The 26192-nt window shown below is 37.5% G+C and overlaps 1 protein-coding gene across 2 annotated transcripts in view; it reads right to left on the reverse strand.

Moving 5' to 3' along the window:
- Positions 1 to 26192, reverse strand: part of PITPNC1 (phosphatidylinositol transfer protein cytoplasmic 1) — a 360189-nt gene that overhangs the window by 283393 nt on the left and 50604 nt on the right. The window contains exon 1 of one of the 2 annotated variants that reach the window (XM_078155882.1): positions 21814 to 21831. The exons of the other annotated variant lie outside the window; for it this stretch is intronic. The gene's annotated coding sequence lies outside the window, so the exon portion shown is untranslated. Of the gene's footprint in view, positions 1 to 21813; positions 21832 to 26192 lie in introns of those variants that run through there. 2 annotated transcript variants of the gene reach the window in all.

Consider the following 26192-nt stretch of genomic DNA (forward strand, 5'->3'; position numbering starts at 1 on the left):
TAAAAGAGAGTGCATGGCCATAATACAGGCTTATATTATCTCTTATATCTATAAATTTACTTCAAAGATACATCAACATCAATCATCAGTCAATCTTTCTACAACTTAATAGATAAGTGTTCTGGGATTTCTCTAGCCAAAAAATTCACTGCTCTGCAACCAATATGGTGATACGACTCTGAACTTAGGTGGGCTGATCTTTGGACAATACACATGTGGTTTACCATTTAGCCTCTGGGGGTGTGTGTGTGTGTGTGTGTCTGTATGTTAGAGAGAAAGCACGCACACACAGATATATTCTCTATATAATTTTTTTAATATATGCATATATATCAAATATTCCTTGTCTTATTTTCCATCAATTCAAAAAGTATTTATTAAGCACCTACTGTGTGCCAGGCACCATACTAGTTTTAAGATTGGGGGGGGAAAGTCCCTACCTTACAGGAGTTTAAATTCTATTTGTTGGGAGGATGGGGGAGGCACAGACAAATAAATATGAATTATGCAGAATAAAGACAAAGTCATTTCTGGGGTTTGGAGGGTATTAGCAAATGGGGGGTGTGTGTAAGAATCAGAATAGTTCCTTTGTGAGAAGTAACAGTCATCACATACATAACATTACAATTTAAGCCAGTTTCTTACAGAATCAAAAATTTTCTTTGGTTGTAAACAAAGGCTCTCCAGAAGTTATCTTCATTCTCTGGACTATGAGGACACACCACTTTTTAAACAAATAGAACACTCAAAAAATTATATGGTACTTTAGTAAACTGAAAGAGCAAATGGAGCCCCCCCATTAAGCAGACCTTAGGTACAGCCCAGGGGCAGGCACAAGAGAATGTGGCTCAAAAAATCAAACTACTCCAAATATATAAATGGAGCGTTTTTAGGCAGTCTTGTGAATAAATGCCAAAAATGCATCTGGCTACAAAAATATTTTCTCATTCTTTCCCCCCTAGAGGTTAAGTGGAGAGTCAAAATAAATTAGCATGCTTTTACTCATCTGATATAAACTACTTGCTGTAGGAGGAAAGGTGTTTGCAAAGCTGCCGTAATTCATGAGTGCTGGAGCCTCTGAACATATAAGTGTTAGGCATCAGGAGTATATGTCTATATGTATACATAATTAGAGCATGGGAAACCTATCTCATTTACTATAATTACAGTCTGAAACAACTAAATCATTAGCCTTCACGTAACTTAGGAGATTATATATAAAACATTAATTTGCTTCTAATACACAAAACTGGCTCATTCTCTCCACCCCACCCTCCCTCACCCCCCCCCCACATTTTGCTATAAATAATTATTTTTTCTAGCTTAGCACAAACATAAAGAGGGTCCACTGCATGGTATTTCTTTTTCCAGAACAACAAACCTAAAGCCCATAGAGGGAGGAAAGAGAAACCAACAGCATTCCCTCCCTTTGCCAAAGGACCAGGTTTATGCATTTCATTTAAAAGGAGGGTCCCAGACTCTGAGAACTCAGTCAAAGGGGAGTGAACCATCTTTCCTTCCTCTGTTTACCCTTCAATCCCAAATAAGGCAGTCCACCATCACCCAAATTGTATTTTGGAAGCAAACAGCATTCTTTCTTTTTTTGGCAAGGCAATTGAGTTTAAGTGACTTGCCCAACGTCACACAGCTAGTGAGTATTCCATGTCTGAGGCCGGATTTGAATTCAGGTCCTCCTGACTCCAGGGCTGGTGCTCTACCTATTGAGCCAACCTAGCTGCCCAAGCAAACAGCATTCTGTTAAAGTAGTTAAGATCTCACCAAGTAACCATACAAAACTATAGTGTAATAGAAAGAGTATATAAGAGCCTCAAACATAATAAGTACTTAATCAAATGATTGTTGCTTGACTGAATGGATCAAGAATCAGAAGATTCTACCACTTATATACTACATGACCTTAGACAAAGTCGTTTCATTTCTCTGGGCCTCAGTTTCTTCAACTAGAAAACGAAAATGTTGAATCCCATGATTTCTAAGTTCCTTCCCAATTCTAAAAGTGGTTCCAGTGCACTGCTCTCTAGCTAAAGGGGCCCTTCCATAAGATGCTCTTCTGATCTGCAAGAATTTTCCCAAAGTACAAATCAGTCACATGTGTTTGCCACCTGAGCAAAATGGATCATGTGCCCATAAAGACACTTAGTGACAGGCACACAGAATCACAGGGTTAAAGCTGGAAGGAACCTCAACAAGCACCTAGAGTAATCTGAGCACCTCATTTCATAGCCCAGGAAACCAAAAACCAGCTGTTGTTGACTTACCTAAGATGACCTGCCTAAGATTCTACCACATGCAGTGGAACTGGGACTAGAATCCAGGTGTTCTGACTCATAATTCAATGGTCTGTCAAGTTACTCATAACCAAGAACATCCATGTACTTGTCTCCCTAAACATAACCTGGCCAAACTTGAGGGATGTCATATTGTGTTAGACGTTGAAGTGGAAGATAGGAGAGAATTTCTAATTTGACAAGTGACTGCTGTACTGGTGCAATTTTCACTTTTTACAAAGTTTAAGGAAGATAAAGGCAAAAGCTATTGCTCAGAAATATAAGAGGGGGTTGCCTTCCTAAGTACAGTGACGTAAATGGAAAAGACCCCATTAGCTTAAACTGCTTACCTGTCTCTGATGAATGATGACAATACCACTGCTAAAAGGCAAGCTATGAAAAATAAATGAATATTTGGTTTGACAGACAATTCTAGGTGCAGAATATTGCCACCAGTAATAAATGACTTCACTTACGTTTGGCATCTTAGCTGAGAATTCCTCTGCTCTCCATTCTCTCTTTCTTTGTCTCTGCCTCTGTATCTCTTGCAGCTCATCAGCTCTCTCATCAGGCTCAGTTACCATCTTTATGCATATAACTCTCAGATCTATACATTCAAACCTAGTCTTTCTACTGAGCTCTAGTCCTACATTACCATTTACTTACTGGACATTTCTGACTAGATATCCTTTATACACTGAAAACTCAACATGTTTAAAATAAAAGTATTGCACCTCAAATCCACCCCCCTTTCATAATTCCTTTATTTCTCCCCAGTCACCTATATTGCTTTCAGTCACCCAGCTTCATCTAAAGTTATCCGTGACTCTTCATTCTCCCACATATCCTATCAGTTGCCAAGGCTTGCCAATTCCATCCCAACATCTCTCCCATCATAACTTTCCTTCCACAAACACAGGCACCATCTTTGTTCAGGATCATATCATCCCTTTCCTGGACCACCAGAATAACCTCCTAATTGGTCACCCTGCCTCAGGTTCTCACTTCTCCAATACATAATTCACAGAGCTGCCAAAGTGATATTCCTCAAGCAAAGGTATGACCATGTCACTTCCCTATTCAAGAAGATCTGGGGGCTCCCTGTTACCTCCAGGATCAAGTATTAACTCTTCTGGCATTTAGAGATCCTTCACAATTTGAAACCAACCTACCTTCACAAATTTATTATACATTACACTTGCCTTTATATACTCTCCAATCCAGTCAAGTGATATCCCCCACATACTACACTGCCTGATTGTGCTTTGGCACAGGCCACCCCCACACCTGAAATGTAATCCTTACCTCAACCTCTTAGAATCCCTAGTTTCCTTCAAGGCCTGGCCCTTTTCTTCTTTTGGTCATTGTATCCCCTATTCACAGTAGTATGTACTTAATAAATAATTGAATGAACAATGAAACATACCAACCCCACCCTTACAAAGGACAAAATGAAAAAAAAAAATATGGCAGGAAACCTAGGGAAAAGTTAAGGGAGAAAAATGGAATGACACTATGACAGGCCTGCACAACATACTGCCCACGGGCCACAGCCCGACAAAGGATCTTGGGCAGATTGCAAAAAATGCAGAGGATGTAAAAGATACAGGCAGTGCACCCATGTCATGGAAAGTCAACCAGCACTAATTACTATGTGCCAGGCACAGTACTAAATACCAGGAGTACATAGAAAGGTGGAAATAGTTCCTGCCATCAAAGAACTCACAACTCTATATATACAAAATATCATAGAGGATAAATTAGAAGCAATCTGCAAAGAAAGGCACTAGCACTGAGAGGGGTTTGGGAAAGACTTCTTATTATAGGTGGAGTTACAGCTTAGACTTGAAAGATCATGAGATCACCACATGGCAATAATATAAAGAGAGAAGGGAAGAGGGCCTGGGACAGAATCTAAGTTGGAGGCTTTCCTCATTTTCTCTTAAGATGCCAAGAATACCAGCAGAATACTCAGCCTGTTCAGCTGTCACCCCTTGCTTTTACCATATCACCATACCATACCATCTTCTCTTCCTATCATACATTTTCTTGATGACATCTCTTCTTGTTATTTGAAGTTATGCACTGGCTATAAGTAGTAGCCTACTCATACCCAATATGGAACCTCTGCATTGCCTTTTTTGATAACTTTTTTTTTTTTTTGGTGAGGCAATTAAGTTAAGTCACTTGCCCAGAATCACACAGCTAGTAAGTGTTATGTGTCTGAGGCTGGATTTGAACTCAGGTCCTCCTGACTCCAAGGCCAGAGCTCTATTTACTGCGCCACCTAGTTGTCCCTGCATTGCCTTCTCTTTCATCTTAATTTTCAACTCCTCAGAAACTTTTTCCATATCTCCTTGCCATATACTAATGAGTAGAATATTAGTATTTTTTTTCAAGAACCTTTGTTTCCAGGAAAAACTCAAGATCATAAAGAAACTTTTACAATATCCTAAATGTAATCCAGCCCACTCACTTCTTCCTCTTCAGCTCTAGGTTCAATTTATTGCCCATTTATTTGGTCATACCCGAAACTCAACATGTCCAAAACTGAACTACTCCTTTCTCCTCCTAAAATCTGCTAATCCTCTAATCTTTCTTGTTTCAATTAATGGTGCCACCATTCTCCTCATCAACTATGTTAATTCACAGGTCTCCCTGGTTCCCAGCTGAAAAATATTCAGTAGTTCCCTATTACCTACCCAATAATGTCCCAAAATTCTTCAGCCTAGTATTCAATATTCTTCACAATCTGTCTTCAACCTACCTCTCCTGACTTATCTCACATTATTCGCCTTTCTATACTATATGCCCCTTCCAAACCAGTCTACCCACCATTCCTGAACCATGTCTTGCCCAGAACCAACTCTTCTTGTCTTCACTCATGCTATTTTCAACACTTGGAATCTCTTCCTTTCTACCCATATCTCTTCCTGTTGATTCCTATGAATTCTTCCAGGCCCAACTCAAGTGCTACATCCTTCATGTAGCTTTCTCTGGTCCCCTAAATCAGGAGTGATTCCTCCTTCCTGTGAATTATTAAGAGCAGCGTATAGCCTTCTTTTGTAGTTTCACTCTTTACTTGTATTATTTTGGTGTGTACATCTTAACGAAAGCTCTTGTAGAACAAAGGTCCACCTTCAGTGCCTAGCTTGGTACCTTGCACTTAAATGCTCAGCCAAATGTATTTTGAATTGAATTAAGAACATGGGTCCTTTTTCTACTCAACAATTAGAGATAGTTTTTGGTCATAACATGGAGGTTACCAAGTGAAAGGTTATCAGAAGGAAATAATCAGGTGATTACAAAGCCTGCATGTAGACACTGATGCCTGAGCAGGTCTTAATAAAAGCACTAGATCCAAGTTCTACAAATCCCTAGGTACCCTGGGATTATAGTTAAGACATATGACAGAAGGAACAATAGGGAAAATTGTAGCCAGAAGCTGTGACTAAACAGGAAGCCAGCTACTGAGTCACTGAATTGATGTGTGAACATTCAAAGTGCAGGCCAGGACACAGATATCCTGTGAAGTTAAGACAGAGCAAGAGCTAACCCTGTTAAAATGAGTAAAAGCCTCCTACCTGGCTGATTATTCCTGAATCCCTGAGAAATGGATTAGACCTTCACTACTATACAATGTCGATCAACTGACGCGTTCATATTCTCCCTGATGGCACGGTCTACTCTCAGGAGCCAGCTCATAATTAGCCATAGTTAGAGAAGACTGGGAAGCACAGAAAATGAAATCCACAGGAAAATCCCATTTCAGTCAATAATCTTCATTTTCTACCAGCACTATACAACTTTTTTTTTAAGATTGTGATCATTTCTCCCCTTTTCCTACCTACCTCGGGGTGGTTTGAGGTACTAAAAAGCAGGAAACAAATGAACAGGTAAGAAACAGAAGGGAATAGGAAGGGAAGCAACAGAGACTAGCTATAGCCTATAAAGACTGGCAATTCTGGAATGTTTCTATCCAAAACACAGCATCCACTAAGGTTTCCAGCTTTTAACAAACGTACCTCAGGACTCTCTGAGTCTCTGAGCATGTTCTGTCAACTACAGACAGGCATTTGTAGGACACACAGAAGACAAGTTTAAACCTCATTAAAAGGAAAGGAAAACTTGTAAGTGCATTTGTAGCTATAAAAATTGGATTACTTTTGCAGAAATTTATTTCTCTGAAATGTAGCTGGCAGGAGAAAAGTCACTGTGATTTGTGCAAATTATGAGGTCTGGGTGTTTCTATGACAATAAAATATATTTAGATCAGGGAAGTTCTTAACCTGGGGTCTATGAAGTTTTTGGTTTCTTAAAGTATTTTTGGTTTTTGTTGTTGTTGTTGAGGTTTTTTTGGTGAGGCAATTGGGGTTAAGTGACTTGCCCAGGGTCACACAGCTAGTGAGTGTTATGTATCTGAGGCCACCTTTGAACCCAGGACCTCTTGACTCCAGGGTTGGCCCTCTATCCACTGTGCCATCTAGCTGCCCCTCTTAAATATTCTGATAACTATATTTCAATATAGTTGGCTTCCTTTGTAATCCTGTATATTTCATTGATGCATTTTAAAATACAATTTGGGGAAGGGGTCCATAGGCTTCACCACGCTATCAAAGAGTTGGCTTCATTAAAGACTGGGCTGAAGTTATCTCAAACCAGAGAAAAAAGGTTGCTACATTTTCAGAGTATCATGTAACAGAAATCATGTAACAGCTACAAACTAGGGTTTGACATATTGTTTTGTTGACCCTAAGATGGAGAAAATGTTAATAATGCAGTTTAAACTTAAAAATACACTGTGTGTATATTTTTTCCTAGAGAGCTGGTTGTTAAACATTTACCAGCATACCATCAGGTCTACGAGACAGAAAAGGTTGAGAACCCCTGATTGAGAAGCTAGCTGTCAGTCACAGTAACAGCAAATATGGCTTTTTCTGAACATCATTCTTCCTACTACTGAACCAAGTACAATGCTATATCATGAACTAGATACATCAATTACTACATCAATTAGTGTGCAATTCAATCCAAATGCTAAGTACCTAATTAGTATGGGCAAGGCATTCTGGCTCAGAGGATAGAGCTGGCCTCAAAATCAGGAGGACCAGGGTTTAAGACCAATCCGTGTGGGACAAATTCATTAACTCTCTAAGACTATAAATGCAGCATAGCTGCAGAGGGAGTTTCCTCATAGGAGAGTCCTTAAATTTATGAAATCACAGGTCGGGACCAAAAAAACCCACAAAAATTAAAGGCATTGTGCCTTAGTTGATGCAAAGATTCAAAAATTACACAGTACCAATCCTCAAATGGCTTACCGTCTATTAAGGGAGGCCAACACATACAGAGTTAAGGATAAAAAAACGTATTGGGTATGAGGCACAATGGAGAAATTCAAGGTGCTTAAATTAGTACACTTCTTTCTCAACCCAGCAGCATACTACTTAAATCTAACCTTATGGAGTTTATTGGCTTTTAAAGTCCTTCACAGCTCAGATGCCCACATTTTAACCTTAAAACAAAAACAATAGCTAACATTTATGGAGCATTTTAAAAATATTATCTCATTTGAAACACACAACAATAGTGGGAGGTGGCTACTATAATTATTCCCATTTTACAGATGAGGAAACTGAGGTAGACAGAGGTTAAGTCGTTTGCCTAGAAGTGTCTGAGGCCACATTTGAACTCAGGTCTTCCTGACCACAAGTCCAGTTTTCAATCCAGAGAGTTACCTAACTGCCTTCCCATTACCTAAGCTAGGAAGTCTACACAAACTGGCCTTCTTACCTTTCTTCCTTTCAGACTCAAGAAGCTTAGGGACATCTCTCCCTAAATTATATAGTATTTCTAGTTTCTATCCCATGAATTGTAATTTAGCAGCTCCTCTGGGGCTACTCCCCAAACTCAAACTTATACTTGAGGACTGGGGTCTACAGAGGGAAAGCTGTCACTACAATCAAAATTCTAGGGGAACTAGAATCTTGTGGGAAAGTATACTGCTAACCCTGCAGCTCCTCCCCACTGAAGTACTTCTATTAGTCATGAGAATGAACCCCAAAATCTGAAATAATTTTAGATAGAGACTTATTTGATCATTTGGTGAAGGAAGAAATCTAGGAAGAAAGCTCCTAGTCTAGTGTCTTGGAAATTTATAGGAATCACACACTGTTTAGAGAAGAATAGCATTTGAAAAGCAATTAAGTTACTTTGTAGAGAGCAGTTCCCAGCCAAGGTCTATTAAGATATGTATCAGTAAGCAAAAACATTCAAATTTACAGTCAATTGAGATGTAAGCATAAACATTCAACTTTGGGGAACTCAAAACACAAGCTAGAAGCAGAACAAGACTTGGGTGGGATCCAAGCATTCCCAGCAGCCATTTAGCTTTCAGAGAGTGTCTCTGAGGTCAGCCTGACCTTTACAATAAAGCTTTTGGGTTAGACAATTTCTAGCTATTTAAAGGTAGATTTAAATAATATTAATAAAGTTTCCTGAACAATGTAAAATACTTTCCTACACTTTCCATTAACTGTCAGCCAGTAGAATTATTTAGCAAAAGCATTTACTAAGGTTGATATGGTACCAAGGGGAAAGTCCAGGGTTTTTCCTTTCTGGGGTCTAGATCCCAACCTCATCAGTAGCAAGTTATCAACAACAGTTGGTTCAAAACTTTCCCCCTAAAAGCTTGGGGTGCACTCTCCCACAATTACACACATTGTCCAGGGGAGGAGTGTCACAAATGTGACAAAGGGGTCATGTTCCTTAAAGCTGCATCCCCTTTTGGGGCTCTTTTTCTCTCTATTAATCTCTTCCTAATTGTTTCCTCTACTGACTCTTACTAGTAAAGTCTCTCCAAACTCACAGCACGGACAATAAAAGGGAGGCAGGAAAGGAAGTCTAAAAGTATACTACCCCCAAGAGTGATTCCTTCTGCTGGCTCCAATTATCTAACTAGTGATTTCAACATGGGAATTCTGTTTCAAGACCAAGGGTGGGGAACTGTTAAGGTTGGATTCAGTCAAAGGGCTGCACTTAAGGACCTACAGGGCCACAAGTGGTCTCGAGGCCCCAGGTTCCCTACCTCAGTTCTAGAATGACCAACTACTAAATTTACTCCACCTATTTAAAATCCACAGAGGCTTAGTTAACTTGTTAGGATAGCCAAACCTGCCCTTTGACTTCTCAGAGACCGATCAAAGGTGTTCACACCCCATGAAGGGATTAGAAGGCATAAAAACTAAAACCTTAATCATATCCATTGCTTAATGGATTCCACTGAGATGTTTGGGATTTTGGGACCTTCTTTGATTATCTAAATTGAGGTGTCCAATGGGCATGTCCTCTCTCTATAGCAGAATGTAAGTGCACAGACAATAAGTGCTGTTTCTTTTCTATCTTTATATCCCCAGTACCCAGAACCTGGCAAAGTACATAATAAATAGGGCACCTAGGTGGCGTAGTAGAGTAAGTAATTTAACCCTATTTGCCTCAGTTTCTCATCTGGAAAATGAGCTGGAGAAGGAAATGGCAAATCACTCCAGGATCTTTGCCAAGAAAATCCCAAATGAAGTCAGGGAAGAGTCAGACACAACTGAAAGGACTGAATGATAACACTCAAAAATGCTTGTTGACTGATTATTGTAGTTCACACAGAAAGGATGCAAGAATTCACGTGTCAATCAACACTGTTAAAATATACAAATTATCAGCTATCTATCCTGGACTCTTAAGAGAGTGGTTTTAGGATAATGTGGCCCCTCTACAGAACTACAGGCTAGGTCTGAATGGCAAGAAATGTTAGAGATAGCAACTCTTTTATATTCAAAGGACAAATGTAAGAACACTCCTACCGCACCTCACCCACTCCAGTCCCTAAGAACCTTTTAAATATACCAATCATGAACAAATTAGCTAAAAAGGCAACAAATAAGAGTAGAGTTCCTTTTGTGTTACTCATAGAGCTATAGTACTCATGGGGTACTTGGGTGCTTGTGTTTGGGTGCTTGTGCTTGGACCCCAATTTCTCCCTAGCCTCAGAAACACTATCCTTGACAGTTTCTCCCCAGCCCAAGGACACTGTGCCTAGCAATTACTCATGAACGGCCCTAGCAAGACCCTTATCTCTTTCCCTGGCGCAGTTCCAAAAAGCAACTGAAGGAATTATTACTTTGAACTGGCTTTGTACTGGGTCATAAAGACATTCTTACCCACTGGACTATCTATACTACCGCCCTACCTCATTATCTACATCCTGGGCTCCTCATTAACTGTATTCTAGACTTAAGACATATGTATATTCCCTACATCTATCTTTGTCAAACAAGACACTGATTGGTGGCAGACTGAACAACTCTCAGCTACCCCTGAACTCTAGTTAACTTAGCGATGCAGCAGGCCTAAAACCACACCTCCATGTGCCCCCCCCCTCGTGGGCTTTTTCTAGTGAACTCTGGGTAAAACGCCTGTACAGTAGGTATAAGAAGTGCATGTTCTCTTAAGAACTGACCATTCCTTACTCCTTAATCCCACCCTGAATCACCTTGTTAGCATATTTGGCACATGTTTTATTGTATTTTATCCTATATAGACTTTAACTGTACCACTCTAAGATTGCAGGATCCTTAAGAATCCTTGCCCGCTGAAAAGTGTAACAATAAACTTTTTGCCAACTTGACTTAAAGAATGCTTGAGTCTGTGAATTCATTCCAGATGACCCATCTTGTACTCCAGTCTTTGAGGGGTCTCATTCTCTCAGACCACAACAGTACCTGCTTCCCTGGGGTAAGGGAGGCCCAGCAGAGCCAGATTGCCCAAATGTGAAAAGAAATCCTATTAATGATAAACAAACCATAACATACCTATGAAGAAAAAGGCCAAGATGGCACCTGCTCCACCAACAAATTTCCTGTGAAAACTACACTTTATTCACTCATACAACTACTTTAATCCTTAAAAGACAATAACAGGTTTTACAGAGCAGAGCCAAAGCTTAAAAGCTTTACAATTTCCTCAGGTGCACTGAGAAATAATCATTTCTGCTCACAAAAGGGCACCACCAGGATTTTATGACCAGTGTTTTATGGAGGATATGACAGATAATTGGAATTAAGAACGTTAATAAGGTAATGTACATGCCTACCATATACCTCAAATGAAATCCACAGATGCAACGGGAGGGAGTTTCTGGTAGAATTTTAATACAATTCAAATGAAATGGTATCCTAGAACCTCATCTCTCTTGTCAAGACTTCGTGTCAACAGATTACAAAGAACGTGAAAGTCATGAACAGGAATGCAGATGGCTTTCACCTTCTTGGTGCAGCTCACCTATCCCTGCTTAGTTCATTTCATAGCTCAACTAAAAAAAAGTAACACAGTCAACCAGGAAGGAAAATAAAAAGGCCTGATCAATGGGAATGGATGTCACAAGTCTCTGCATTAAAATTCATGGACTTTAATCATGAAAGAGTTCCCCAGGTCCTCTCAGAGAGCCTATTTACTTTAGACGTAATTCTAACAAGCTTGGAAATCTGGTTTTGAAGCCCATAGCAGACTGAAAATAGCAAATTAGAAGCAGAGAGAGGGGCTGCTACCGCCAGGCAAACTTGATAGGAGCCAGAAGTGACAAGAAGGAAAGAGAAAAACTACAAAAAGCAATGACAAGAATTCAAAAGGCATTGCCTGGGGATATTTAGCTTACAGCCCAACAGTCCCAGAGACATCAAAAGTTCCTGAGAGTATCATCATATTACAATCTGGTACAATAATTGATTGAAGTAAAATAATTAAAGAAAAGAAGCACAGTAGGGTACAGAATTTTCCAAAATGTAGGGTACCCCATTCTGAGGGAGCATGACACTCTGAAAGAGGAGAGGAGATAAGAGAAATGGTCAAAATTAGACTTTCCAATACAAATCCAGCACAAAGCTATCTGCAATTGGGTGAGTGTCATGGATGATGATGATCCAGCAAAGGAGGATGAGAAGAAGCAGTTTGGTAGAGACACTACAGAAAACTTGAGAAAGATGAGAACAGAGAACATGTTGGATTTAGCAATTAAGAGATCACTGGTAAGTATGAAGAGAGAGTATTTTCAGTTGAGTTGGTTTTTTTCCCCTTTAAAATCTGGCAGTGAAAGGGATGCAAATAAATGCAGGATGACAGCTTAAGGAAATAGCAAGGTTAAGTGAGAGTCTATTAAGGATGAGAAGGCAAGATACGGAGACATTAAAGATTAGAAAGAAAGGAGATGATTATGGGGATAAACTACCAGGGAAGAGATGGGATGGGATTAAGGATACAACCAAAGAAGTTAGTCTAGCCTAGGAAAAGGCCACCTCCCTCATCAAAAACTAGAATAAAGGAGGAGAGAATGGAAGATGGTATTAAGGAGTTGTGTGATATATTGAGAGAGAGGAGGGTGAGTTCACTAGCCTCTATTTTCTCAGTAAAGTCTGAAGCTAGGTTCTCAGCTAAGAAAGAGGGTGTGGAGAGGGGTGGTATGAGAGAGAAAGATCCAGGGAGAAAAAAGATTTAGAACAGCCTCTGCAGAGAACAACATAGAGCAGAATTTCTTAATCTTTTTTGTGAAACAGATCTTTCTGGCAGTCTGGTGAAGGCCTGTGGACCCCTTCTCAGAATAATGTTCTTAAATGCATTAATTAAAATATATAAGATTACAAAAGAAACAAATGATATTGAAATACAGTTAATAAAACGTTATTTTAAAAAAGTTTCCATCTTTCCCTCTACCCTACCCTTTTCCCCTCCCCAGCCAAGAACTAATATTTTATTTTAGGCAATTGGGGTTAAGTGACTTGCCCAGGGTCACACAGCTAGTACGTGTTAAGTGTTTAGTCTGAGGCCGGATTTGTACTCAAGTTCTCCTGACTTCAGGGCCAGTGCTCTATCCACTGCACCACCTAGTTACCCCCAAGAACTACTATTTTAGAGAACCAATTAGGAGGAATAAAAGTTGACTGTGCAACAGTGAGTGTCCGGTTGGTATTAAATAGCAAACACGTAAGTACCCCTAGTCAGAGTGGTTGCAGGATTTCTTCCAGGACTGTTTGAAATGTACATGAGAAAGAGCAGAGAAGGCCCACAGTAGGGGCAATGAAGAGTTAGGGTTTGGTAAGGCATTAATCCTAATAGGACAAGCCAGCAAGGGGTTCAAGAATAAAGGACCCTGATAAAACAAAATAAGTGTAAAAAAAATATGTATAACGAAATACTCAACACTCATAGCATCACTCTTTGTGGTAGCAAAAAAACAAAAAGAAGACACCCCCTGATTAGGAAAGGTTGAACAAATTGTGGTATGCTGTACGCATAAATAAGGACAAATATGAAGAATTCAGAAAAACGTGGGAAGACTCACACGAAATATTACAGCATCAAAAAAGTAGAACCAAGGGAAAAAATATATATATAATGACTATAATAACATAAGCAAAGCACTCAAAACTCATAAACTATAATGAGTAATCTGTTTCCTTGGAAACTGATCATGAAAACACTCTCCTGCTCTCACTGCGGTAGGGAAGAGGAGGGAAAGGAACTATGGATATGGAATGCAGTGGATACCTTCCTAGAGGTAGATGTATCAATGGCTTTCCATGAATGTTTCTTTTTCTCTTTTTTTGTTACAAGGAAAGGTTCAAAGGTGAGGGCGCTTAAAGAGAAATAATTATGATATAAATATAAAAGGCAGCAATAAAACTTTTTTTAATATTAATTTATTTTTAGTTTTCAACATTCACTTCTACAAGCTTTTGAGTTTTAAATTTTCTCCCTCCCCAAGACAGCATGCAATGTGATATAGGCTCTACATACTACATACACATTCCTATTAAACATATTTTCACACTAGTCATGTTGTAAAGAAGAATTAGAACCAATAGGAGGAACCACAAGAAAGAAGAAACAAAACAAAACAGAAGGAAAAAAAAGAGCAAATAGTATGCTTTGATCTTCATTCATACTCCATAGTTCTCTCTCTGAATATGGACAGCATTTTCCATCATGAGACTTTTGGAGATGTCTTTGATCCTTGCAAGCAATGAAACTTTTTTTTAAAGAATATATGTAACAGGGCAGCTGGGTGGCACAGTGGATAAAGCTCTGGCCTTGGAGTCAGGAGGACCTGAGTTCAAATCCAGCCTCAGATACATAACACTCATTGGCTGTGTGACCCTGGACAAGTCACTTAACCCCAACTGCCTCAACAAAAAAGAAAAAATAATAATATATATGTGTGTACATATACACAAAGGTTTGTATTAATCAAGAAAATTTTCCTGAGTGATTTATGTTAGTCATATAAAGAAGCATAAATTAGGTTATGTGTACTGAGTAACACACTTCTGGATATTCTGTACTTTTATAAGCCTGAGATATTGTAGTTAGGAACAAATCTATCATATGCAAAGGAATGGAAACCGGTTCAGTTTCGCAAAATTACCATATAATTAATCACAAGGCCTAGAATATCTATTTTAAGTATTTCTATTCTTTATTCTTGGTATTCTGTCCAAAGCCCAAGTCCTTATTAGTATTTCCAGTAAATCCTACAACTTGGAAACAACAAAATTACTGACTTAATGGAGTCTTTTTCTTTTTTTGTCCCTGAAAATAAACAACACAAGAAAACAAGCATAAGATATGGAAAAGAACACTGAATTAGAGTGGTCAAGAGACCCGAGTTATTGTTTCAATTGGGACACCAATTCAGTTCAACAAATATTTATTAAGTGCTTACTAAGTGAGAGACAGTGAGGGACAACGGTCAGAAAGTAAAACATGGAGTGAGGAAGACCTAAGTTCAAATCCTTCTTTCTTGGACACTTACAAGGAGTATGAGGCCAGATGGGTTACTTAACCTTTCTGTGCCTCAGTTTCCTCATCTGTAAAATTAGGGGGTTGGACTCAATGGTTTCTTAGGTCCCTTCCAGTTCTAAACCTATGATGTTATGATTATGTGCCTCTGACACATATTACGGCTATGAAACCATAAATAAGTCTCTAAACCTCTCAGTGTCTGTAAATCTCTAAGATTATCAATTATCACCTAGTTACCAGGGAGTTCCTACGCCACTTAATTCTCCAACAAGACCCCAAAACAACCTTAAAAAAAAAAGTGCAGAGTGCTAATGGCTTAGAATATAATGACAAAAACAGAAAAATAGTACCTGTTCTCAAAGAGCTTACTTCTATGAACTAGCTTTGACAATTTGCTACACTACTGGTCTCAGTTTCCTCTATCTAATATAAAGGGTTGTACTAGCTGATAGCCAAGGATTTTTCCAAATCTAATTTTCTGAAATTCTATGAAAGCTATTTTCTAGCAACTCAATTCTACCACAATGGGGGTGAGAGACATGGATAGGAAGTTTACAACGAAGTTGAGAGATCAGAAAAAGCAAACCTAATTGTGGTTTAACTGGAGGCCAAACCAATACAAAACAACCAAGAACAAAAGAAAGGGGGAGGGTTAATTTTAGTGTTCACTAAAGGGACAGTCTGTGATGTAGCCAAGGGTAGAACAGTATAAGTTTCTAAGTTAAGTGGAAAGTCATAAGGAAGCCAAAAGCTGAAATTATCTAAGTACACTCCAGGCCAACCAGATCATCTCAGAATTTCAAGGTCCTCTTGGTAATTTAAATCTATAAATAAAAAGCATGAAAAATTCTAGTCTCTCTATTTTGAAATTTAAAAAAAAGTTGAGTCAAGCAAAGCTCTGTTTTGGTTAGTTAGAATGAATATATGTTCATATACACACCTTTGTTCTTTGTAGTTTAAGATAATATTGTCCTTACTACAAGGCAACGCCACTGCTCCTCTTCCCCGCCAGGTTCTGTAGTTGCCTTTTTCCCTTTGCTCACTAGGATTCATTCCCATGCTTATGATGCACAAAACTATATCCCTGCCTAGACCTTCTTCTCAAGCTCCAATCCCAATTTTCAATTGCCTAATGGACTTAAGATCATAAGATAAAAGATCTAGAGCTGAAAGGATCTCAGAGGATATCTTAATCCAACTGCTTCCTTTTATAGTTGAGGAAACTGAAGCCCACTGGGGTTAAGTGAATTGCCCAAGGGCAAAGAAATAGTAAGTGTTAGAGGCAGGATTCTTCAACTGGATAGCCTACAGTTCTTTAAAATCAATAGTTCTAAAATTAAAATGCTCATCTTTCCTCAAAAACCTATGAATTCTCCTGACTTCTCTATTTCTCCAAATGGCACTACTCAGCATCTAGACTATGTATACTTGTAACCTCAGAATCATCTATTGCCCTAGTGACCTTGGAAAAGTTCAGTAAACCTCTTTGACCTTCAGCTTTCTCATATGTAAAATTACGGGGTTGAACTAAAAAGACCTCTGAGGTCCCTTCTTTCCCCAAATTTCCAACTCTATGATCTATCTCCATACAACAGTGAAGGTGCCATTCTTTTCTTTCTTTTTTTGGCTAGGCAATAGGGTTAAAAGCTAGTTAAGGGTGAAGTGTCTGGTCTGAGACCACATTTGAACTCAGGTCCTCCTGACTCCAGGGCCTGTGCTCTATCGACTGCTTCACCTAGCTGCCCCTTAAAGTGCTATTCTTAAACACTGGGTATGACCATGTTACTCCCTTGCTCAATAAACACCAGTGGCTCCCTATTACCTCTAGGAACAAATACAAATTCTCTTGTTTGGCATTTAAACTACTTCACCAACTGGCTGTACTATAATGGATGCTTCCAAAGGACCTTATTATACATTGCTTCCCATTCATGCACTTTAAAGTCCAATCAAACTGGTATTCTTGCTATTCTTCTCACGTGTCATTCAATTTATAACCTCTGTGCCCCTGCATGGGCTGTCCCTATGCACTCCTTCCTCACCTCTGTTTCTTAGAATCTCTAGCTTCCTTCAAAGCTCAGTTCAAGTGATACTTTCTACATTAAAGTTTTTCTTTATTTCTCTCCTTTAATTGCAAGGGCTTTCCCTAAAATCGACCTGGTATTTATCTGGCATGTATTTACATATGTACATGTTACCTCCTCAACAGAACAAAAGTTCCTTGTAATAAAAAATTCCATTCACAAATAATTAGTCCCTGCTTAAGAAGAGTTATCTTTGAGTTCACAGAAATGGATTCAGGTTGAAGCAATTTAAGGTAACTAGAAACCCAATCCTAATTCTGTAGCTAAAATATAGCATAATTTTTGAAAGATTTTTCTCAGGAGACTTTTCAAGCTTAGTTTTAAGCACTATATGAGTGTTAGTGAGGATGACGAAGCATTAATTAAAGGTTTATTTAACTATGGCATAGAAAGCATGATTCAATTAAACACAGATTCTCTGACTTTGTAATGTTCAAGCTGATATGCCAGTTTCAAACAAGATTCTTCTAAATCCTTATGGGCTATTAATAAATGGTCAAAGGATATGGACAGTTCTCAGATGAAGAAATTAAAGCCATCTATAGTCATATGAAAAAATGCTCTAAATCGTTATTGATTAGAGAAATGCAAATCAAAACAACTCTGAGGTACCACATCACACCTATCAGATTGGCCAACAAGACAAAACAGGAAAATGATAAATGTTGGAGAAGATGTGGGAAAACTGGAACACTAATACATTGTTGGTGGAGTTGTGAAATGATCCCACCATTTTGGAGAACAATTTGGAACTATGTCCAAAGGGCTATAAAAATGTGCGTACCCTTTGACCCAGCAATAGCACTTCTAGGGCTATATCCCAAAGAGATCATACAAATGGGAAAAGGACCCACATGTACAAAAATATTCATAGCAGCTCTTTTTGTGGTGGCAAAGAATTGGAAATTGAGAGGCTGCCCATCAATTGGGGAATGGCTGAGCAAGTTGTGGTATGTGAATGTAATGGAATACTATTGTGTTATAAGAAATGATGAACAGGTTGACTTCAGAAAAACCTGGAAAGACTTGTATGGTCTGACGCTGAGTGAAGTGAGCAGAACCAAGAGGACTTTGTACACAATAACAGCCACATTGTGCGATGACTAATATTGATAAACTTAACCCTTCTCAGCAATACAAGGATCTAAGACATCCCCAGAGGTCTCATGGTGGAAAATGCTATCCACATCCAAAGAAAGAACTATGGAAGTTGAATTGCTATCATTTTTTTTCTCTTCTGTTGAGTTTTGGGTTCCTCTCTCTAATGGTTCCTCCTATTGGTTTTAATTTTTACTTACAGCTTCACTAATGTGAAAATATGTTTAATAGGAATGTAAATGTATAGCCTATATGAGATTGTTCACCGTCTTGGGGAGAGTGATAGGGAGGAAGGGGGAGAAAATTTTAAAACTCAAAAGCATATGGAACTGATTGTTGATAAATCAAAATAAATTAATAAAATTTAAAAAAAAAATAAATCGTTATGGGCTAGCTTTTATACTTAAACCAGCAGGAAATCACACCAATTGTCCACGCCTCAGTTCTTCAGACCAATTAAGTCTTGAGGTAAGTTTCCATCATTCAGTGAAAAACTAGCCCATGGCTATGTGGCAAGGTCTAAGTTATTGCTGCTCCAACACTGAAAAAACAGAAGAAAAAGAATACAATAAAGAAATACTATGGGTTAAGATAATTCCAACATAGATTTCTTGAAGGAAACAATTCTGCTATAATCAGAAAAAAACATGATGGCTACAAAGACTATAAAAATAGATGGAAGGCTTAAACGTTTTAAGAAGAGATAAAGAATGAAATAAAAGTATTTGGAAGGAGATTACAAACTTAGAAGAAAAGGAAAAAACCTTACCCAAGTAATGGATAGCCTGAAAAAAAAGAATGGAACAAACAACTGAAAAATTCAATAATACAACAAGAAATATTAGAACAAAATCCAAAGACTGAAAAATTACAATCACATATTAAATATTCCTCAAGTATTTACTATCAAAAACTGACCTGAAAAACAAAATTAGAAGAATTTATAAATTATAAGACTCCCAAAAAACCATGAACAAACCACAAAAATGGATAACTCAATAAAATAAAACTGACCCAAATTCAATGTACCTAGAAATGTAACTGGCAAAAAAACTCCATTATGTTTAAAGAAATGAAGGATAATGAAACAATATCAATGCTAAATATATTGGTGCCTAAGGACATAATATCAGAACATCTTACATTTAAACGATAATTGATCAAATTATAAGGAGAAATAGATTATAAAGCATCACTGCTGGAACTTAAATGTGACCCTTTCAGATCAAAACAAAACTGACAGAAAGATAAAGTTAAGTGAGTAGAATTTTAGTAAAACTAGATTAGACAGACCTATGGGAACTAATGAATGAGACTCATAATGAATATCCATATTTGTCAACTTTGCATGTTACCTTTACAAAAACTGGCCATATGCTAGGGCTTAAAAAAAACTCATATAAATGAAAAAAAAAACTAGAAATGTTCAACATATCATCTACTGACGAGAAGGAAATAAACATTACAAACAATAAAGGAAATCTGCAAAATTCCAGATTCAAATGAAACAAAATAACATAATGTTAAAAGTAAGTACATGAAAAAGTAAATCACAGAAAACTAAAACAACGACAGCAATATACCCAAACTTTTGGTATACAGTCAAAGCAGTCTTTAGAGAAAATATATATATATATCTCTAAACACTTTCAAATACAAAAGTGAGAAAGAAGAGATCACTGAATTAGGTATATAACTTAAAAAAAAGAGATGGACAATAAATTTTTAAAAACCAAATAACCCTCCTCTCCAAAAAAAAGAATTCTTAAAGATGAAGACATGATAAACAGCACTGAAAAAGAAAAAAGCCATTGAGTTGATAAATAAAACAGGGCACTAATTCTTTTTTAAAGGCAGATTATTAGCTAATCTGACTTAAAAAGAAGCTAGGAAAATAAAATTTCCACAATCAAAAATGAAATGAGAATTGACAAAAGGTAAAGAAGAAATCAAGGAATTAGAACTATTTTAGCCAATTATATATCCAAAGCTAGCTAATTATACACCTCAAAACCCTGAAAATCTAACTAAAGCAGATGAATTTTTACAAAAATGTTAAATATTCAGATTAACAAGACAAGAAAACAGAAAATTTAAATGATCCAACCTTAGAAACAGCAATGCAGCAAACCATAAATGAACTCCTAAAGGAAAAAACCCAGAGCACACATAGACTTATAAAAGAAATTCTATGAAACATTCAAAGAGCAATTAACTCCAATATTACATAAACTATCTGCAAAAAGAGAAAGTATCTTACCCAATTTCTTCTAAGAAATAAAGGAAACCAATTTTATTGAAATAGTTACAAAAAATTATATTTTTTAAAGTTCATGGACTCCAGCTAAAGAACTATTTTAAAGGGACATTACTGTGTAGACATAATCCATATAATGACCTGTTGGACTCATACTTGTTTAAAACAATGCCTATCAATAAGACACTAAAAGACTGAAAAAGGCAAAATTAGTTCATGAGTAACAGTATTCACTTCAAAGTACCTCCTGTTCTCTAAAAGGCATAAAGAAAAAAGACCAATAAACACACACACTCACCCCCCCCCCCACACACACACACCTTTCCCCATGTATTCAAACCACAACAAATAATTAAATTTGATTTTAAATCACACTATAAAGTCCTAGTCAACATCATTTAAGCACCTACCACACACAGGGTACTTTCATTATTAGGCACTGTGGGGTAATACAGAAGAAGATATGATCACCATTCTCAAGTAAATTCAAATCTCAATTATATACTACATTGGGGGGAAAAAAGCATTTAATTGGTTTTTTCTTATAACATCCCCAACAAAGTCTTTAGTGTACTTAATATGAGCTTTCTTTAAGAAATCTGATAGTTACAATTAGCAACTAAAATATTAAATGTAGCTTACTCTCAATGCTCCAAAAATAGATTTTGAAATTTTACTGCTTCATCTTTCTTCATGAGTGTTTGCACTTGGGAAATAGAAGGGATTAGAGCATAATTAATGAATCCCCCTAGAAAGAGAAATATGCTTCCGAGATAGTTTGCTTTCATTGATTGTGATGTACTTTTTTTAAGTACGGACTTAAATTCAATCTTCATATTACAGCAAACTTTCATCTAAATTCTACCGTGTCTTAATTTCTGAATATCCATTCTAAAGGCAATAAAAATTTCCCTCAAGATACATGATAGAAACAGCTACAAGCTCATGTAATATCACCATTATGTTTCCTGGAAGAAAACTATTCACTTTTCTCCCAAGAAGAATTTCAATTGCTAAAATTTTTTAAGTTGGCAATAGTAACCTGATATCTATATATAGTGCCTTAAAGTTTCCAAAGAGCTTTATATATATAATTCGTATCAAGTAGCGTTCCCAATCCTGAAATGCCTAAGTGTCTCATATAATCTTTGGAACAATCCTATGAGGTTGGTACCACAGTTATTATTATTCCCTTTTTATAGATATGGAAACTGGGGCTCAGGGATTTTAAGCTACTTACACATGATCACATGGCCAGTAAGTGTTATACACAGGATTTGAATCCAAATCTTCTTGACTCCAAGTCCAGCATTCCATCCACTATACTACAATTATTTTGAATATCAAGCTCCTTTCCCCTTATTTCAGTTCTTCACAGCTCTGCTCACATCTGCAATATACCTCTCTCCACTGCCCTGCCCTCTGAAAAACACTCCTTTTTACTTCTTCAGCGACTGTAGCTGATTCAGCCACACTACACCAGTAGAATACCGGTGGTAAAAACGCTAGGTCTTTGTTTCTATGAGAAATTTAGTGTAATTAAAGAAGTTCTATAATTTCCTGAAGGGAACAGCCTTCTTGTCTCAAGCTATTGAATTCTGGACCCAGCTCCTAGTCTATCTGTCCTAAAATGCACACGACACTCACTCTGAGAAACTTCCCTAACTATTCACACTCACCAGTTAAGTCCCCAGGGGGTTGGCTAATGACCACTCTCAAATTCTAGGGGTAACTCTGTGGTGGCTAATCCTACTACTTATAGCTCATGACTTCCCCCAGTGTGTTCCCCATTTTAGCAAAGGCATTTCCTACGATGGTATAGTAAGAACAAGTGATGCAAGCATTCCCTCTAAAAGACTGGGGTGCATGCTCTCACAAATATACTCAGTATCCATAGTAGAGAAGGCTTAAACCTAGAATACAGTGGCAGTATGGAACAGGCACAGGATACTTGTGCAGCTGACAACTACCAGTACCTGGAAGTATTTTCTCTCATAAAGTCCTGAAGGTGCTCCTATAGGTGTATGTGTTTCTGCACTGGTCTCCTCAAGTCCTCAAGTCCTTAGCCAGCACTCTTTTCAAACGAGATGAATTATGCTTCCTGAAGCTACCTCCTCCTTAATATTACCTTTTTCCCACATTCTCATCTATTCTCAGGTGTGTTTATATGCTCCTGTCTGCATCTATTAGCTCCTACTAGTCCAAAAGTTATAACGGCATTATGGAAGTGGGAGAGAAGAAAATGTCCTCTCCTAATCTTGCTGCCCTCTGGTATAAGCAAAGGGATCTGATTCCACAAAACAGTCCCAAGCTCAGAATCTTCAATTACTTTATTATTTTCTTTCCTTTTTTTTTTAACTTTTTTTTTTTTAACATGGAAGCTATGACTAATTCTCTCAGTCAGTCACAAGATGTTTTCTATGTAATGTTAACCACCTTCATCCAATGGCCAAGGCCCTATAATACTCTCAAACTAATTAAGTATTAATTTTCACACAGCGTTAATTTTGACAAAATAGAATATCTTTTTCTGTTAAAATCACTAAAAAGCACAGGACTATATGGACATTTTTTTTGATATAGTAAATGACATCTATTTAAAAATAAGAGCCAAAGTTACACGCAATGGATATAACTAAATGCCTTTCCATAAGACTGGGGTAAAGCAAGGATGCCAATTATCATCATTATTATTTGACATCATGCTAAAAATGCTTCTTAATATAGCAATAAGACAAGAAAAATAAATAGAGGAAATAAGCATAGGCAAAGAGGAAACAAAGTTGTTAGGTTTTACAGATGATATGAAGATCTGCTTAGAGAACCTTAGAGATTTAAAGAAAAAATAATTTAAACAATAACTTCAACAAAGTAAAAGGATATTAAAAAAAAACTCAATTTATGCTTTACTAAATATTGCCAACAATATTCAGCAGGAATACTTGGAACATTTACTCCTTACCAAGGCTAACCCCTCTATCTCTTCAAGTGATCCCATTCTATCCCATCTTCTCTAATAGATTACCTACTCTGTCATCCCCACTCTATTACTTATTTTCAATCTCTCCTTCTCTACTGTCTCATTTTCTAGTGCTTATAAACATGCCCATGTCTCCCCTAACCTAAAAAAAAAACCTCACATGACCCTCACAACCCCGCTATGGTCCTGTATCTCTTCTGCCTTTTGCAACTAAACTCCTCAAAAGGGTCATTTACAATAGGTACCTCCACTTTCTCTCTTCTTATCTCTTTTTAAACTCTTGCAATTCTAGATCTGACATTAACATTTCACCAAAACTGTTCTCTCCAAAGTTACTAATGATCTCTTAGTGCAGCCTTTGACACTGCTGATTGTTCTGTCTTCTCTCTAAGTTTTCAGGACACTACTGGTTTTCCTCCTACCAATCTGACCACTCCTATTCTGTCTCCTTTGCAGAATACTCCTTTAACCACAGGTATCCCACAGGATTCTGTCCCGGGGCCTTCTTCTCTTCTTCCTCTTATCAACTCCCATTGATTTAATTACCATCTCTATGCTGATGATTCTCAGATCTATCTTTCCTGCCCCAATCTCTCTGTTGACCTCCAGTCTCTCATCTTCAACTGCCTTTTAAATATCTAAAACTGAATATCCAGTAGACATATTAAATTCAATATGTCCAAAACAAAACTCATCATCTTTTCCTCTCAACCCTTCTCCTCTCCCACCTTCCCTTCTTACTGTAGAGGGCAATATCATCCTCACAGTCCCTCAGGCTTACAATGTAGGAGTCATTTTTGACACCTCATTATCTCTTCACCCTTCCACCCCCACCCCATATCCAATATGGAAGCCAAGGCCTATCAATTTCACTTCTGCAACATCTCTCAAACATATCCCCTTCTCTCCTCTGACACTGCCACACTCTAGTGTAGACCCTCATCATTTCAAGTTTTGACTACTGCAATAACCTGCTGATTGATAGGTCTGTCTTTCTCAAATGTCTCCTCACTCTAATGCATCTTCCATTCAGCCACTAAAATGATTTTCCTAAAACACAGCTCCAATCATGTCAACCCACTTAATAAACAAACCAAAGTGTCTTCCTACAGCCTCCAAGGCAAATACAAAATGCTTTGATTGACATCTACTACTACCTTTCCCTAGCCCCCCTACTACCTTTCCAATCTTCTTATACTCTACTCTCTGACATGTATGCTCTTCCATTTAGTAATTCTGGCTACTCCACAAATAAGACACTCCATTTCTTGGCTCCAGACATTTTCTCTGACTGTCTCCCATGCCTGGAACACTTTTCTTTCTCCACTCTGACTACTGACCTACCTGGCTTCCTTTAAATTCCAATTAAAATTCTACCTTTTACAAACCCTCTTAATTTCAGCATCTTTCCTCTTTTAACCATTTCCTATTCATCCTAGTTATAGCTTGCTCTGTACATTTTGTTTGTATATTGTCTACCTCATTAAATTTAAGTTCCATTGAAGGAAGAAATTTTTTTTTCGTATCCTCAGCACTTCTCACAAGAGTACCCAGGACACAGTAGGTGCTTAATTAATGTTTATTTTTTGAGTGATTTAATAGAAGTATCTAAGAATTGTTCACACCTAGTTTCTTCTTTTGATTGACTTATTCTGAACTCAATCAAGGATGCATTCTCACTCAATAAAGAATATCAGGATTTAAATCATCTTGTTAGTTACACTGATTGGGATTGAGGGACATACTACAAAGCATTATTCATTGAAACTATTTGATACTGGCTAAAAATTAGAAGAATAGATCAGGCACACAACATACAGAAACAAAAGAAAAAAAGTAGCATAGTGTTAGATCAATCCACAATCAGCCCAAAGATCTCTTGCAGAGTACAGTGAGCAGAATTAGAACAATTTACATGGTGAACACAATAAAATAAGGGAAAACAATTTTAAAAGACTTCAGAAATCTGATCAATACAGTGACCAGCTGTAACTTCAGAGACTGATGATAAAATATGGATGGGCTAAAGGTGCAGAAAGAGACATACATTTACAGATAAAGCAAATGTATGAATTAATTTTACCTGACAGTATTTACTTGATATAAGGTAGGGCTTCTATAAGGGAGTAGGGAGTAGCAACAGTGACAAAAAAAAAACCAGAGTATTCATGAAACATTTTTAAAATAGAGAATTCAAAAGGCAACACAAAGAAGTAACAAGTTCTGTGACTACTGTGTTAAATTTAAAATCCACTTAAACAAAATAAACTATGCCTAACAGAAGTTTGCAGTTTCACATAAAATTCTCTTTTTTGTTCTCTGTATACTGCAACGTCCATCTTGATTAAATTCATAAAAGTTTGAAGTAGTTTTTTGGAAAGTGTCCTGCATCAAAACAACACACACAGGTAGATATGTGCGATATGCACATATCACACACCACATACGAATCTGATTACACAATGCACACATCATATACTTGCAACATGCATGATATACACATTTGACACATACATCTCACCTGACGTGTACCGTACCACGTGCATATGACATGTACTTGTGCTATACAAATGCATATGTATAAGTGTGTTTATATGTATAAATTCATATAAAAAAAGAGAATTAAGTAAAAATAATTG

Source organism: Phascolarctos cinereus, unplaced genomic scaffold (assembly GCF_003287225.1).
Source record: "Phascolarctos cinereus isolate Bilbo 61053 unplaced genomic scaffold, phaCin_HiC Scaffold_5;HRSCAF=322, whole genome shotgun sequence".
Taxonomy (NCBI): domain Eukaryota; kingdom Metazoa; phylum Chordata; class Mammalia; order Diprotodontia; family Phascolarctidae; genus Phascolarctos; species Phascolarctos cinereus.